The sequence below is a fragment of the Oryzias latipes genome, chromosome 5 (genome assembly GCF_053564925.1).
Source record: "Oryzias latipes strain Hd-rR chromosome 5, Olatipes_Hd-rR_3.1".
In the NCBI taxonomy this organism is placed as follows: Eukaryota; Metazoa; Chordata; class Actinopteri; order Beloniformes; family Adrianichthyidae; genus Oryzias; species Oryzias latipes.
Genome location: NC_136241.1, coordinates 18,876,320 through 18,890,686, shown reverse-complemented (window position 1 = coordinate 18,890,686; position 14,367 = coordinate 18,876,320). Strand labels below are relative to the sequence as shown.

Here is a 14,367-nt window from a genome sequence, read left to right as displayed (position 1 = left end):
GCTTTTACCATTTATCTAAAAATCACAAGTCGCACTTGAGTATAAGTTGCACCCCCAGCCAAGCTATGCAACAACGATATACTACGAAAAGAAGAGTAGTACATTTCCAACACCATGCTTTTCCTTAGTTGCTGAAAATATTGTTTCTGCTACCGCTAAGGAATCCCAAAAGTGTTCTTCCGTTTAAAATTTATCCTGCTTTTTGTCAACACCTGGCTATACCTTATCTGTAATATTAGCGGTGGAACTTGGTAATTTCTTTTTCATTATAAAATGAAAATTTCCATACAAATGTCTCAACAGTAATAAAACACTCATCATTGGGTTTTCTTTCGAAAAAAGAAAAAAAAACACTGTATTGCAGTATTTCTTTAAAAACATGCAGACATTTTTTAAATAAAATATTAATGAACATTTAAAAAATCTGTAGTTTTAGGTTGAATCTTATTTTGAATTTAAAAAGGGGATGATAGCACACATAAAAAAGTTGAGAAATGAATGAATGAAAAAGTGAAGTACCTGAATGCAATAATACTGCAGTCTAGATAAAGCTGACCTATCAAACACGCTTGACGGACGCAACTCAGTTAGTTTATACCAATTTTTTTGAAGTACAAAAAGCCAAAAAAAGACTCATTTTGTAATTACATCTTAATTTGGAATTTTAAGGTTTGATATCAAGCTTGAAAGGTTCCTAAAACACAGTTCAGTCATAGAAGTGACTTTACAGATTTCAGAGATTACCTACAGAAAAACAATTGACATTTCAGAGAAATAACATCCAGCAGGAGAAGGAAAACGCCAAAACACAGACAGTGGAGTTTTAATTATGTTAGGAGTCATGACTGCCAACAGCAGGAGGGAAAAACATAAATATGACTTATTAACATTTCATTATGATGGAGTGATCGGTACCTTGGATAAAAAGTAGGCCATCATAAATGTGTCTGGCAATGATTCATTATCATGATTGTTCTATTAATAGAGACAGTTATGCTTATGGTGTTTCTGTGCTGCCATACAGGTCATTCTGGACAGGAGGCGTTCCTGAGCTTTGGACAATAAATCCATATCCGTGCGATGTCTCTGGGTAAATTTTGTGTGGGATGACACAAATTAAAAATAATTATTTGGAATTTTCTTCCTGCCCTCCTGTTCTTTGTGTCTAGAAAAGAGCAATTTTGTTGGACTCATACATGTTCAAATACTACTACTACTACTACTACTATACTCATACTAGTTCAAATGACAATAATAGCAATTTATTTATTCATTACACAACTTTTCTCTGCAAACCTTTACAGACGCAATAATCTGAAGCTTTCTCCATCACTCCATTCTGTGCTGAACATTCATCTTGTTCATTGCAATCTGACTGCTGCTTGTTCAATGCCAGACACTTCCCCTTTCAATCTGAAAGCGTTTTTAATTCCCATTTCTTAAAAGAAGGTTAATACCACACTTCTCCATCTTCTCTCTGTGGTTTACTCAGGTTTACTTTAATGTCTGTAAGCACTGAAGTTACGGACTAATCTAGCATTCTTACAAAAAAACGTAACAAACCCATCCTCCAAAACAAATATATTAAATATTTCCTTGAATATTTGATTATAAAAAAGGATTTCTAAACACTGTCATTTTGCTAAAAACAATGTTAGAATGATCTTTTTATTTTATTTATGGATGTTCTTCTGCTTTTTCACATGCTGCAAATGGTAAATGGTGTATACTTATTTAGTGCTTTTTCTACCTACAAGGCCCAAAGCGCTCTACAGTCACAGACCCATTCACCCAGTCACACACACATTCACACACTGGTGGCTGCTCCGCTGCCAAACACAAGCAGAGGCCACCAGAGGCAAGGTGGGGTTCAGTGTCTTGTCCAGGGACACTTCGACTCAATGGCGCACAAGGCGGGAATCGAACCTGAAACCTTACGATCATGGGCCGACCGCCATACCGCTGCACCATGCCATGTCTATCTGACACAATGTAACCTGCTTTTATTGTTGAACCCCGTTAGAAGTAACCCTTTTCAGCAATAAAGCAGAAAAATGCAGTTAATCTCATATGCATTTCTGAATTGCTGACAATCAGCTGCAAAAGCTTTAAATGCTGAATCAACTAGGAATCTTAAAAAAATTAAATAAAATAAAAACGCTGAATAATTGTGTTAATATCTCGGGCGGGGGCATAATTTGCATCATTACAAGATTAAGTATAAAAAGTGTAAAAGACTGGCCTTGGCTTCTTACTGCCTATTATATTTAAATGTGGACCTGTTAAAAGGACAAAACAGCAAAGTGTTTTACCTTCAATTCTATGTACAGAGTGGTAATGGAGCAGCACTTCGGTTTAGCTGGAAAATTTAACAACGGGTTCTTTGAAGGGCAAAAACAACAAATTTTTAACAAACCCCACTTGAAATAATAGACAGATATTGACTGAAAAGTGTCACTTTACATACAATGTAAAAATGTCTATCTGTCATACATCTACAGTATGTGAGAGAGAAAAAAAAAATCACATATATCAGTGTTTGTTATTCTACAAATTCATTTCATAATCTATTTTTCTCCTGAGCTTTTCAGATCTGTTTTTAGACACAGGTGCGCATTAAGACTGTCTGCAGGACCTAATTAAGAAGACCTATGTCTTCTGTTCCTGCTGTCATATGAGTTTGGGAATTTTCCATACAAACTGGCAGAAAAAGCAACGAGTTCTCAGTGTTTAGATAAACGTGTTCATCACAAACCTTAGAGCATTATGGAATGAAATGAGGAAAGTGAAAACCCATACAGAATACAGATATGGAACATGTTATCTACCAGTTCTACGGCTATACCATCAGAAGAGTTTTTCAAAATACCATAATTCAACTTTAGTGAAAATCTTAAGCCTTAAACAACACTGAACTGAACACAGGTCTCCACGAAAAGAAGGATCAGTAGGATATACTTCATCACTGAGAGTTGAATATTTAACCTTTTTCTTTTTAGTTTTGCCAAAAAATATATATATCCAAGAAAAAAAGGGAATGAAGTTCCAGTCGAATTCAAATGAAGTTATTACATTTTCTGATTTATCTTCCGTTTAGAAATAGGATAATCCACTTGAAAACTCATGTTTTTTCATTGCCTGCTATTAGAAAATACACAAGAAAATACATTTTTAAACATTTACAAATAAAAAAAGAATTCTAGCCTATTATGAAAGTCTGTAAAGAAGTTCTGTGGTCCCATAATTCCTTCAGTTTTGAACTCTGAAGGGTGTCTTAAGCTGAGGAATTGTAGGTGTTATAACATATCTTAAAAAAATATATATATCTTTGACAACACCTGTACAAATTCAGCTGAAACATCATAAATTATTTAAAAATTTGCAACAATCAAAAAACAGTTGACATACATATCGTAGCTAAATGGAAACAGTAGAGTTAATTTAAACGAGTGTTAAAGTACTCTTTATTTTAAAGTAGGATGAATTATAGGACTTAAATATTTTAATCTTTTGAGGTCCATCCCTAGTATTTGTGGGAGAAATGTTCATGGAAAATTAGTCAGGTTAAGCAAATATAAAAATATAAATGGGAAGTGTTGGAATAAGAAGGTAAAAAAAAGACATCTGTATAATTGATGCCAAGTGAAATATTCTGAAGATACTATCCCTCCTTCTTAAAACAAGGAGTTAAAAGAATTCCATTCAACTTTAAACTAACTGAAAAATAATCACAAAGCTTTAGAAACGGTTCCTTAACATATGATCTAACAACAGTTGACCTGATTTTGAAAACTGATGGTTTGAGAAGACTGCATTTAGGATTTTGGAAGGTCCTCCCTTACTCACAGAGCCACAAACTGACTGAAGAGTCGTTGTAATGCTCTCAATCTGCAGTTCAGAGGGAAGTCAGGCTTTAAACTGTCTCTATGAATATCAGAGCTAAGGTTGCTATGAATACTCAGTAAACAACCAACACCTGTCGTGTTTTTCTTCTAGTATCTTTAGAAACTTTCCTCATTGAAGTTAGGAAAATCCAGCTACGACTGACCAGATCAAAGCTGGGCTATGCTCTAACTCAGGGGTCGGGAACCTTTTTGGCCAAGAGAGCCATAAATGCCACATATTTTGAAATGTAATTTCGAAAGAGCCATACAATAATGTAGTGTCCCTTCCCCACACTGAGGCACGGAGACTTAACCTCTTTTAAAGTTCTTTATTCTGGTTACTGCAGACCGCAACAAACGCCGTTCAATTAATTCAGCAACTCCTGAATCTCTCCCGCCGACACGAGAGCGCTTCTCCCAACTTTATATTCACCTGCTCCCGCTGCAGCCCCTCCCATTTCCCTTATTCGGCCCATAGCTGAACCCCATTGGTCCAAACTACCTAACAACAGGCTGAGCGACAGAACTGAGAGCCAATCAGATCTCTGCTTGACGCGTTCAATGAACTCCAGAACTTTCAACGCGGCCCAACAGCCATCCAACTCAGTCCGTGACAATATGTTTAAAACTAAATATACAAATGAATGTGTGCATTTGATTTAATTTCAACATTTTTAAAGTACAATAAGTCTGTGGATTGTTTTTAATAACATTGTTATTCTGTTGCTAATAAATGATGAGTATTTCTCGTGGTAGTTTTGCTGATGGTCTAGTCTGGTTGATACGTGGTGAGTTTCTGCTTCATGCAGGCGTTGAGACTTTAAACGTCATCGTAGGTCTGAATGTTCTGTAGATGTGACAAAGACTGATCACATGTAGACGGGGAGCCAAACACACACTCACACGCTGCAGTGAGTGACGGGCAGCGGGTTTTACGTTTTTACAATCCCTGCGCGATTCACCTGCCTGTCCCCACAACACCTAAGCCCCACCCTCTGCTTTCTCCCTCACACATCCCGTCCCCGCATCTGCGCGCTCTTTCTCAGAGACGGGAGCGCGTAGTTTTAGGCACGTCAATTCACAGGTTTCCAGCTGGTACAAACTCTGTGAAATAATAGATAATAGTAACTGATAGCGCTGGCGCAGATTTCTCTCTCTAAGCACTGCTACTACTGCGCGCCTCTGTCATCGCATCGCGCCCGAGAAGGACTGGTCTAATGAAAAAAAAAAAATCTATAATTAAAGATTTGTCTGCGAGCCACATGTGATCATTAAAAGAGCCATATATGGCTCGCGAGCCATAGGTTCCCGACCCCTGCTCTAACTCCTCATAGAAGACCTCCAGCTGGAAGAAATCTAAAGCTGCATTTGTAGGACATTGCAGCCAGCAACTGTACACAGATCAGGAATACTGGTAGGCTACAGCTTAAATGTATTTGGTATTTATTATTTGTGGTTACACCTTTAATTTGGATCACTGTTGTTTGGCCGGTGCACTTTATCTATAGTGGTCTGAAATTCTTCTATCCGCCATCCATAGTGAGCAAACCTGCAGCCTGTAGGAGCAGAGATCAATGAAGACTTTCTTAGTTTGCATTTACGCCTCTGTTTCATGTTTTCTTTGTTTCTTTTATTCCTTGGTGGGCTGGCAGACTAACAACACATTCTTCTGCAATGTGACAAACAACTGCATAAATATTTTCAGTTAAGTATTTTGCACAACAACTCAGAAGAAAGCATCTACTGTAAGAAAACCATAAGTTTAGCAAAGCTTTCTGGAAGTCTCACAGCATTCTTCTGTGTCATCAGAATCATTCGATACAATCATTATTATTCAATCATGATGGTCTACAGTGAGTGTTTCCAAAGTGGTATGCTTGCAATGGAAAATAAAGCTTTGAGCAGAAAGAATCAGCCTCTGGAGTCCACAAAAGGAGGTTAGGGGAGTTCATTTTAAGAGAACTCCATAACCTCAAGTTCTTTTACTTGTTTCCAAAGAGTGACAAGAAAAAAAACATCTCTTTTAACCTTAATGTTTCTCTCCAGATCTCTCTGAAGCATCATTAAAGTTAACCTTTAACATTATTTTACCTATAAAGACTAGCAAAACTTATATTCTGGTCGTAAATTTTCTTTTAATTCAATATAAGATGTTATATAAAAGGAAAATAATGTCTATCAAGGAATAGATTTTTTTTTTAAACAGGATTTTAATGGTAATATTTAGGAAACAAATTGGTTTGTGGATTTATTTTTAATACATTTTTAATAAAAATCGGGTTTAATGGAGCATCTGCCTGGATGGAATAAGTGGCTACTCAAAAACACAACATAGCTGGTGGATGATCACTAGGAATCATGGATTATGTCTGCCTGGGAAATCTTGGCTATGGTTTAAAGCCTGACTGCTATGCAGAAGCTTTTACAGAAAACCTTTCTCTAAGAATCCACAATAAAATATGCCGTCTTGTGAGGCTGGCCAAATCTTTTGCGAGAGTAACCCATCCTTTTCCAAGCACACCAAACTGCATGATTGCTCACACAAACAGGCGGGTATGGGTGGCAGACTGCCGTCACCATTCCAAAACCAAAACAGATCCATCCACCATCTTGGCCACAGCAGGCCTGCCACTCCATTTTTTTTGGTGAAAGACGTGCACACATACATGGCAGACACGCTCATGTGTGAGAATGCAGGAGGGGTGGCTGGGGTTTGTCAGCGCAGCAGGGGGAGGCAGCCATCTGTCCCAGTAAAGGGTTAATCCAACCATCAGCACAGGTTCCAGCATTTTCTTGCTCTCAAATTTCTGTCTTTTAGCTGGGTTGTGATGTTTTCTTTTGTTTGTTTGCTTATGAGAAGAGGAGGAAATACAGCCCCTTCATCTAGTGTAGCAGACACCTCAACCGCCCCGCTTGAATTTAAAACATTTCCACAAATGTTGGAGCCCAGGTTCGATGCTAAAGGGGGGCTTCGTTTGGTTTTGAAGGGTAATTGGTTGGTGCAGACTCTTTGGAGATGGGAGTTATTTTGTGTGAGGGGAGATTGTTTTCATTTCTCTGGCTGGCTGGAAGAGGCTGGCAAAGGAGAGACGACACATGCACATTCACAACACGCACATCTCAATCACATTAAAAACAAGCCTTTCTTCAGACTTGTGCCGTGCTCCATTTTTCCTCCGTATGTGATTTTTGATTCCTTAAGCTCTACTTGACTCCCTCACAGAAAGGAAGTGGCAGAGACAAGAGAGTCCAAAAAAGCAGAAAAAACAGAGATTTGAATGAAAAAAACAAAACATAAAACCTAAAAGGCCAAGAGTGCAGAGTGAAGCTAAATCAACCAGAAAGCTGTCTGAAAATGCTACCCCCCCCCCCTCACACACACACTCCAATACACTCATAGCAGGCCTTTGTCTTTTTATTCCACCATAAAAAAGCACCATAGGCTAAATGTTACCTACAGCCTCATGGAAGGGGGAAAGAAAAGCTTTTAAATGATCCATTTAGAGGGGTGGGCAGAGAGTCGCAATGGATGGATGGATGGATGGATGGATGGAGATGGAAGGTAATGGTAGTGGGGAGGTGGGGGTCAACCAGATTTGAGATCAACTATAAAAAAAGGCGAACCAGAAAATCGGGATAAATGCACAGAAAAAGGGAGAATTGGGGGAAAAAAATCAAGAGGAGGAAGCTAAGCTTAGCATCAAAGACGCACAAGACAGACAGCAGTTTGCTGCTGGAGGTAATGGCTTCCAATACAATCATACATGTCAACAGATCACACAGCCTTTATGCAGCTGACACACAATTGAAGCTCTTGCTACAGAAACGCGCAGATCGTGCATTCACCCATGGGAAGCCACACTCAGACATAAAGGGGGCCACAGGCAGACACACTTCCAACCGAACCCAAGGCAGACAGGCAGACAGACAGACACAGACAGCTTCCGTTTGACCACAACACATCAGCCTCCATTACTGCCAGCGATGTGCCTTCGTCTGCCTCGCTCTGCTCCTGATACCTTCCGCCTGATGCACAGCCATCCTCGCCGCCCGCCTCTCCATCTCCCTCCATCCCAGCTCCCCCCCCCCAGCATAAAATCACAGCAGTGTTCCCTTTGCAAATCAAACACAAAAACAAAATACCTCAGTCAGAAAGCGTGTGAGGGGCTTCTGCTCCTTTCCCCCCAGCACACAGAACAACACCCAGTCGACAGGAAACGAGGGGGGGGGGATCCAACTGATGTAAATGAGTGGAAGAAAAAAAGAAGGCAGGTTTACAGCTCCTTCTCCCCTCCACCTTCCTCTTCTGTCTATCCTCTGTCCAGATTTGGCTTGATGATGCTAAGCTAACCAAGGCTAAGCTAAGCAGCATCCACACACTGGCTTACAACGCACTCCGTCTCATATCCACACTCACCGATGCTAATCTGCTGCCTCTCACTCGGTGACTGAGCCCCGCTACCTCCAGTTTCCGAGGCACCCACATTTACCCGCCCACCTCCCCCAAACCATCTAACTCCCTCCTTTTCTTTAGGACCTTTACCCCCCTTTTTTTCAGCCCCTTTTTCTCACAGATCCTAATGGCACCTCTGTTTTTTTCTGTCTTAAGCACAAATGCTCTTTCAGACTCAGAGATGGACATTTAACTGAGTTCATATCAATTCCCCTCTTGACCAACATGTCAAGAGGACAGGAGTCAGAGGAGGAAACTTTGTTGCAACACAGACTATTCAAAAACATTTTGAGAGCAGAGAGGAGGGATGAGTTTGAAAGAATGAACTGGGTGAGTGAGATGGGAGCGGCATATATTTGCATGTCTAAAACACATTAAAACACCCAATAAGCTCAACAAAATTTCATCGAAGAAAAGCAAAGTCAAGAAATAAGATGCTGTTAAGAAAGTGCAAACTCCAACACATAATTGTATGGGGCTGTTTTGATAAAAATGTAGAAAAAGACATGATACATCCCTGCAAAAAGGCTCATTTTCCATGCTTGGTAGCCAGAAGAAAGGGGTTGGGGGGGAGGAAAAGATGCAACTGGGTGCAGGGTCAAAGGCCATGTGTGATACTCAAGCATTTCAGCATATAGCATTGCTTCAGTTTTGGGTGGTTGCTATCATGACTCACAAAGAAATAACAAACATTTATAAACTTTGATATAGTTCTTTTCTCTATTATTTTCTTAACAAATCTAAACCATGAATTTGAGTTTAAAAAAAAAAAGACTAAACAACTTTGATTTTGGTGTCAAATCATTAATATACTTTGAAACATTGTCCTGGGAACTCCAATGACAATTTTCAGGTGCCAAACTTGACACAAATATTTTAAATTGTATACTAACGTATGTGGCTAAACATTGTTATAGAAAAATGAGACCAATTTGATTTTGTCACAAGTAATAATGTAGCATCAAAAACTGTTTAAGATGAAATAACATATTGACTGCGTCAACCTATCTTTTAATACTACCTACTTAGCATTCAATCGTCCAATCTGAATCTGAAAATTATTTAATCTGTAATGTCTTTGCGTGACAAAAAAAGCATAACATCAATTAGTTGAATTGAGCAAATACCATTTCAATCAATTAATCTTGGTGGAAGAGATATATACACTGTCACCAATTGGAATTCCCCAACTACCATAAACACTTTAACGTCAGCAAGGCTACACTTTAAAGTGTGATACATTTTTGCTAATGTTACAAATGGATCAATCTCTTCTCTATTTCTGTGTCCTCTAGATCAGTGTTTTTCAACCTTTTTTGAGCCACGGCACACTTTAACCTTATCAAAAATCCCGCGGCACACCAGCATCCAAAAATAAAAAAAGGAGAAACTCATCTTCTGTATTGATCTACAGCCTCTTCTCATACATCTCATACATTTTTATGATAATTCTGGCAGAAAAAGCTGGAAGTTGCAGCTGTTTTTTCTAAAAGATGTAATAAAAGTTAAAAGATTTAAAAACTGTTTGATGTGTGTTCGTTGTTGTTTCAAGACGTCATAGGAAGACTCATTGTGCGCTGAGACGCTGTGACTTTAACCGAATGCATCATGGGAGATGTAGTGCAAACAGCCGCCGAACGCAAACAGACTCGCGTCTGTATTTTTAAGTATTAGTATTTTAATATTTTACTACATTTTTATTTGTTTAATAACAGTTGATTCTACATTCACACCGAGCTCAGAAGAGCGCAATCGTGTGACCGCTTCCAATGAAAAGTCTATGTAAACATGTGTATATGCGTGTTTCGTGCTACCGCATTCAAAACTCTCCTGTTCATGTGTTGCCATGCAAATTTGAAGTCTGTTTTTGGGCTCTACGTACAAAATGTGCAGCACTTGAACCCGTGCTGAAAGTTAAACCAAGATCAAGATTCAAATGATTTGCTCCACTACAACTTTTGGGACAAAGCCTCTTCTAACTGTAAGTACATGTGCTTACAGTCAGGTAGCGACAAACTTCCAGGAACACCATATGCTAAAAGCGCGTTCAGTGTGTTCTTGAACATGCCACACATGCCAGGTTAGTATGTAGCTTAAGTTCCAGGGATTTGTGAGAGTATGTTGGGTTTTGTAGGGGCGAAGCTTTGTGGTGCCTTGGGTCACTTAATGTGACTTTATGTCAGACACAACACCTCTTTACCCAGCTTTCTGTCACATGGACTATTATAAACTTTGTGTCAGAAAAAGTTTGTTTGTTTTTTTTTCCATTTTTTGGCTCGACAGTTTATCATAAACAAAAGAACTTCTTTATTTCTGCTGGGTCTCCATATTTTATGGCAAAATAGTATTTTTACCAGAAAAAAATTGGAAAATATTTATCAGATAAGTAAATAAATTTGTAAATGGAATCTGTATGTGGTGATATATTTCCTTATGTGTTCCATTTCAAATGACAGATCTAGTCATTTCCCTGCGGTTTGTTTTTTCCTTTGTGTTGTTTACCGTCTACAAACACTTGAGTGTCATGTCTAGCATAATAACCCAGCAGCAATTCTGGAAATATTGAACTGAATTGAATTGAAATTTGAATTGCTCAACCCCATAGCATCACACAAGTCACAAAAGGGTGGAGAGGAATAAATTAACTGTTGCTCTTTCATTCCCTCTGCCATCAGACTTCTTAACAGCTGACAGGACTTTGAAACAACAAAAAGCACCTTTGCACATACTCATTGTTTATTATTACTGTTCTTGCATCTTAATCTTCAACATCCAAGTGTGTCTCGGTGTTTTCTCGCAAAAGTCTCTACTGCACGGTTATTCTCAGCTGAATTTCCATATAAGTTTAGTCATTTATTACATAGTTATATTTTATATTTAGTGTGAATGTTTCAGATATCCTGTAAATATCTTACCCTTATTAAACATCTCATTGCACAGTGAAACCAGTTTCCCTACTGTATATATGACAATAAACCCCTTTGAATCCTCTGAATCCTTAAAACTAAAGAAGTTGTATCACACCACAGCTGCTGCTGCTTAAAGATGGCAAAACTTCAAAACAGGTAACGGAGTAAAAAAGATGAAGTCAAGTCAAAATATTAAGCTATTTGCTATAAATGATATTTTTACCTGTTTCTGTTTTTAGTTGATAACAGAGTTTGGTTCAGTTATCACAATGTAATCTGTCTGTGGGATTTATAGCTGCCATGAACCAGAATGGCAGCTTTTGTTTTCACAGTCAATGGACACAAACGTGTTCACATCAGTCGGCGCCAGCGAGTCCAGTTCATGCAGATTTTTTCTATCAGCTCGACTGGTGAGCTGAATAAGCGTTGATTTAAGTGAGTTTCCCTCTACCTTTTTTTTTTCTTCCCCCATTCTTGCACAGTGTCACCCTTTCAGCACGATGCCCATCCCCCTTCTCTCCCCCCTTCCCACATCCAAACCCCACCCCACCCCCATCACGATCCCTGCAGCTTCAGCCCCCACCTCCCTCTGAGGCGTCCTCTTAGCCTATATACAGGTCGTCCAATCGTCTGCACTGCCAGCCTCGTAAATGATGGCACGTGAAAGCGGGCTTCTGCAAACCCGAGCAGTTAAAACAGACGATGAAAGAAAAAACACATCACTATGCAATGCCGCTACTTGCCTTGATGCAGGAGCGACCAGTCTAGTTTTCAAGGCTGCGGACACTGAATGGTGAGCTTTAACACCAGGTAAAAACCCAACAGAGAAATCCTTCCCACCTCTTCCTGCGCGTCAGACGATCGCTGTCAACTGGCAGGAAAAATGAGAGGAAGACAAAGACTGCTCGTAAGGGAAAGAGGGAGCAGCGGAGGCAGAGGATGACAGGAGGCTATGGTGTCATGAGCCATGGAGGGGGGGGTTAGGGCTGGGAAAATGGAAATGCTGAACGTGTGAATGGGGTGACCATGAGGCAAGTAAGTAAATGCCTCAGCAGATGGGGGAGGACGGGAGCGACAAAGCAGGATGGCACTGTTTCAGTACAACATATTTACAATTCATTCTCTCTCCTCTATTATTTGATATATATTTTTATCATCTCTGTTCAGTGTTTGTGTGTTTGAAATCTTGTTGAGGCATGTAAAACACCAATATGTACATGTAAAGTGCTGTATAAACAAAAATTATTGATCAATTACACTATTCATTAGCAAAACCACATTTTTGGATTTTAAAACCACCAAAACGAAGGACTGAGCAAGTGAATATTTGACAATGTACTGCCTCTGCTCGGTATCCAAGAGTCACTTTGGTCAAAGTCGAGAACAAACAGACATTGAACAACTCCAAGCATTACTTAAAGACCCACTCTGATGAAAATCCGGTCTTTGGTGTTTTGAACATGTTCCTGCAGCGTTCCCTCATTATAGAAGAGATAAATAAAGACAACTAAGTTTAAAACTGCATTCCTAAATATGTATATATTAAAATCGGTGTGAATCAAGAGCAGACAAAGAAAAAAAACATTTACGAAAGCTTCTAGTTGCCATGTAGAAGCTCCAATCGGCAGACCACACCCTCCCTGCTCCACTCCATTCTGATTAATTCACTTGCAGACAAATAGATCCAAGTACGTCTTCATTTTTCTCATCCAGGCTGGCTTCTGGTAAAAAACTGTACGACTGGATAGCTCCAACATCGATAGCCATTTTTGTTGGACTGGTAATGTTGGTTTGGGGGTGTGATTGGCTGTAAGGCAGTGGGAGTGTGTGCAAACAAAGAGATGATGGGAAATAAACGCCGTCTTACATCCTTGATTTTTTGATTGTGGCTAAAAACAGCATAAACATGACTGAAAGACCACAAGGAACGCTTTTAAAATAGATCAAAAGATCTTCGGAGTGGGACTTTAACTTTTCAGAAACCAGTACACCGCCTGCTCTATCCTTTCAGACATGCCAGTTGTTCAACTAGATCCAGACAAGTATTATTTATGCTCTTCCTCCAATGCAATCCAAGACCCTACCTATAGGGACACCCTCCCCCCAAACAATAAAAGTTTAATCACTCTAAATACCTGTTGAAACAAAATTTTCATTGAAACAAAAACATGTTTCTCCAGCTTTTTTAAAGATTTTAGAAAAAGAAAAAGTAGCATACGTCTGTAGGACAAAACACCAGAACTTCAACAAAACACTCAAACAGGATTGACCAAGTAGGCAAAGAAGAACTACTTATGCTACTTTTATATTAAGTGTTTAATGCCCCAAAATGAAACCCTCTTATCTTACAAATAATATAGCATCTCTTGTCGTGTAAAACATTAAAGTAGTTACTTTTGGTTTAGAATGTCAAAATTAAGTAGTTTGGAAGAAGAAGAAAAAAACACATTTTACATTTGAGCTTATTTGTTTGCTTTTGAGTGTACTGCGCATGTAGTGTGAAGCCTTTTCTCTGTGTTCCGACTTGTAAACCAGAGTTTCAATTTTTCTCTGCATTATACGTTTTTAGATGAATGTGCAAATACTCACTGACCAATACAAAAAGCTGAAAGCCAGAATGGGTGAGGAGGTCACCTCTGTATAATCCAACAAAGAACTACTGCACGTCTCTCCAATTCTTGCCGAATATTCTGTTGTTTTTAGAGTGAGATATTTCATCGAGAGATGTTAGAAAGAAATGTGATCACCTGTTTGTGATGTAAAAGAAACTTTGTGTGTTCAGTAAACCGGCATGGCAAGATCATGACAGCCTACACCCTCTCATTGTCAATACAAATAGGTTGGAGGAAAAAAAAATTCTTAAGAAAATGCAAATCCTTTGCTTCATCAACAAAGAACTGGAAGCATCAGGCAGATCTATCAATTTAAAAAGGTTTTGCTTAATACCCGAACTTGACCAAGATAAGTCTGTTAAGATGCTGTGAGGCAATAAAAAGCTTTTAAGAGTCTGGTTAAAATAAGTCGAAATCACAAGACTGCATTGAGCATAGGTATGTTTGACATTTGCATGGCTTGCACAGAACAAACACATTTCTAACAGCTCTCAAACTGTTTTCTACCA

The 14,367-nt window shown here is 39.0% G+C and overlaps 1 protein-coding gene across 50 annotated transcripts in view; it reads right to left on the bottom strand.

Moving 5' to 3' along the window:
* The window catches only part of magi1b (membrane associated guanylate kinase, WW and PDZ domain containing 1b), a 118,909-nt gene that overhangs the window by 53,738 nt on the left and 50,804 nt on the right, over positions 1 to 14,367 (bottom strand). For 9 of the 50 annotated variants that reach the window (XM_078947354.1, XM_078947356.1, XM_078947359.1 and 6 more), the window contains exon 1: positions 8,028 to 8,389. The exons of 37 other annotated variants lie outside the window; for them this stretch is intronic. The gene's annotated coding sequence lies outside the window, so the exon portion shown is untranslated. Of the gene's footprint in view, positions 1 to 8,027; positions 8,391 to 11,989; positions 12,140 to 14,367 lie in introns of those variants that run through there. 4 more of the 50 variants (XM_078947374.1, XM_078947357.1, XM_078947376.1 and 1 more) reach the window with 2 other exon arrangements.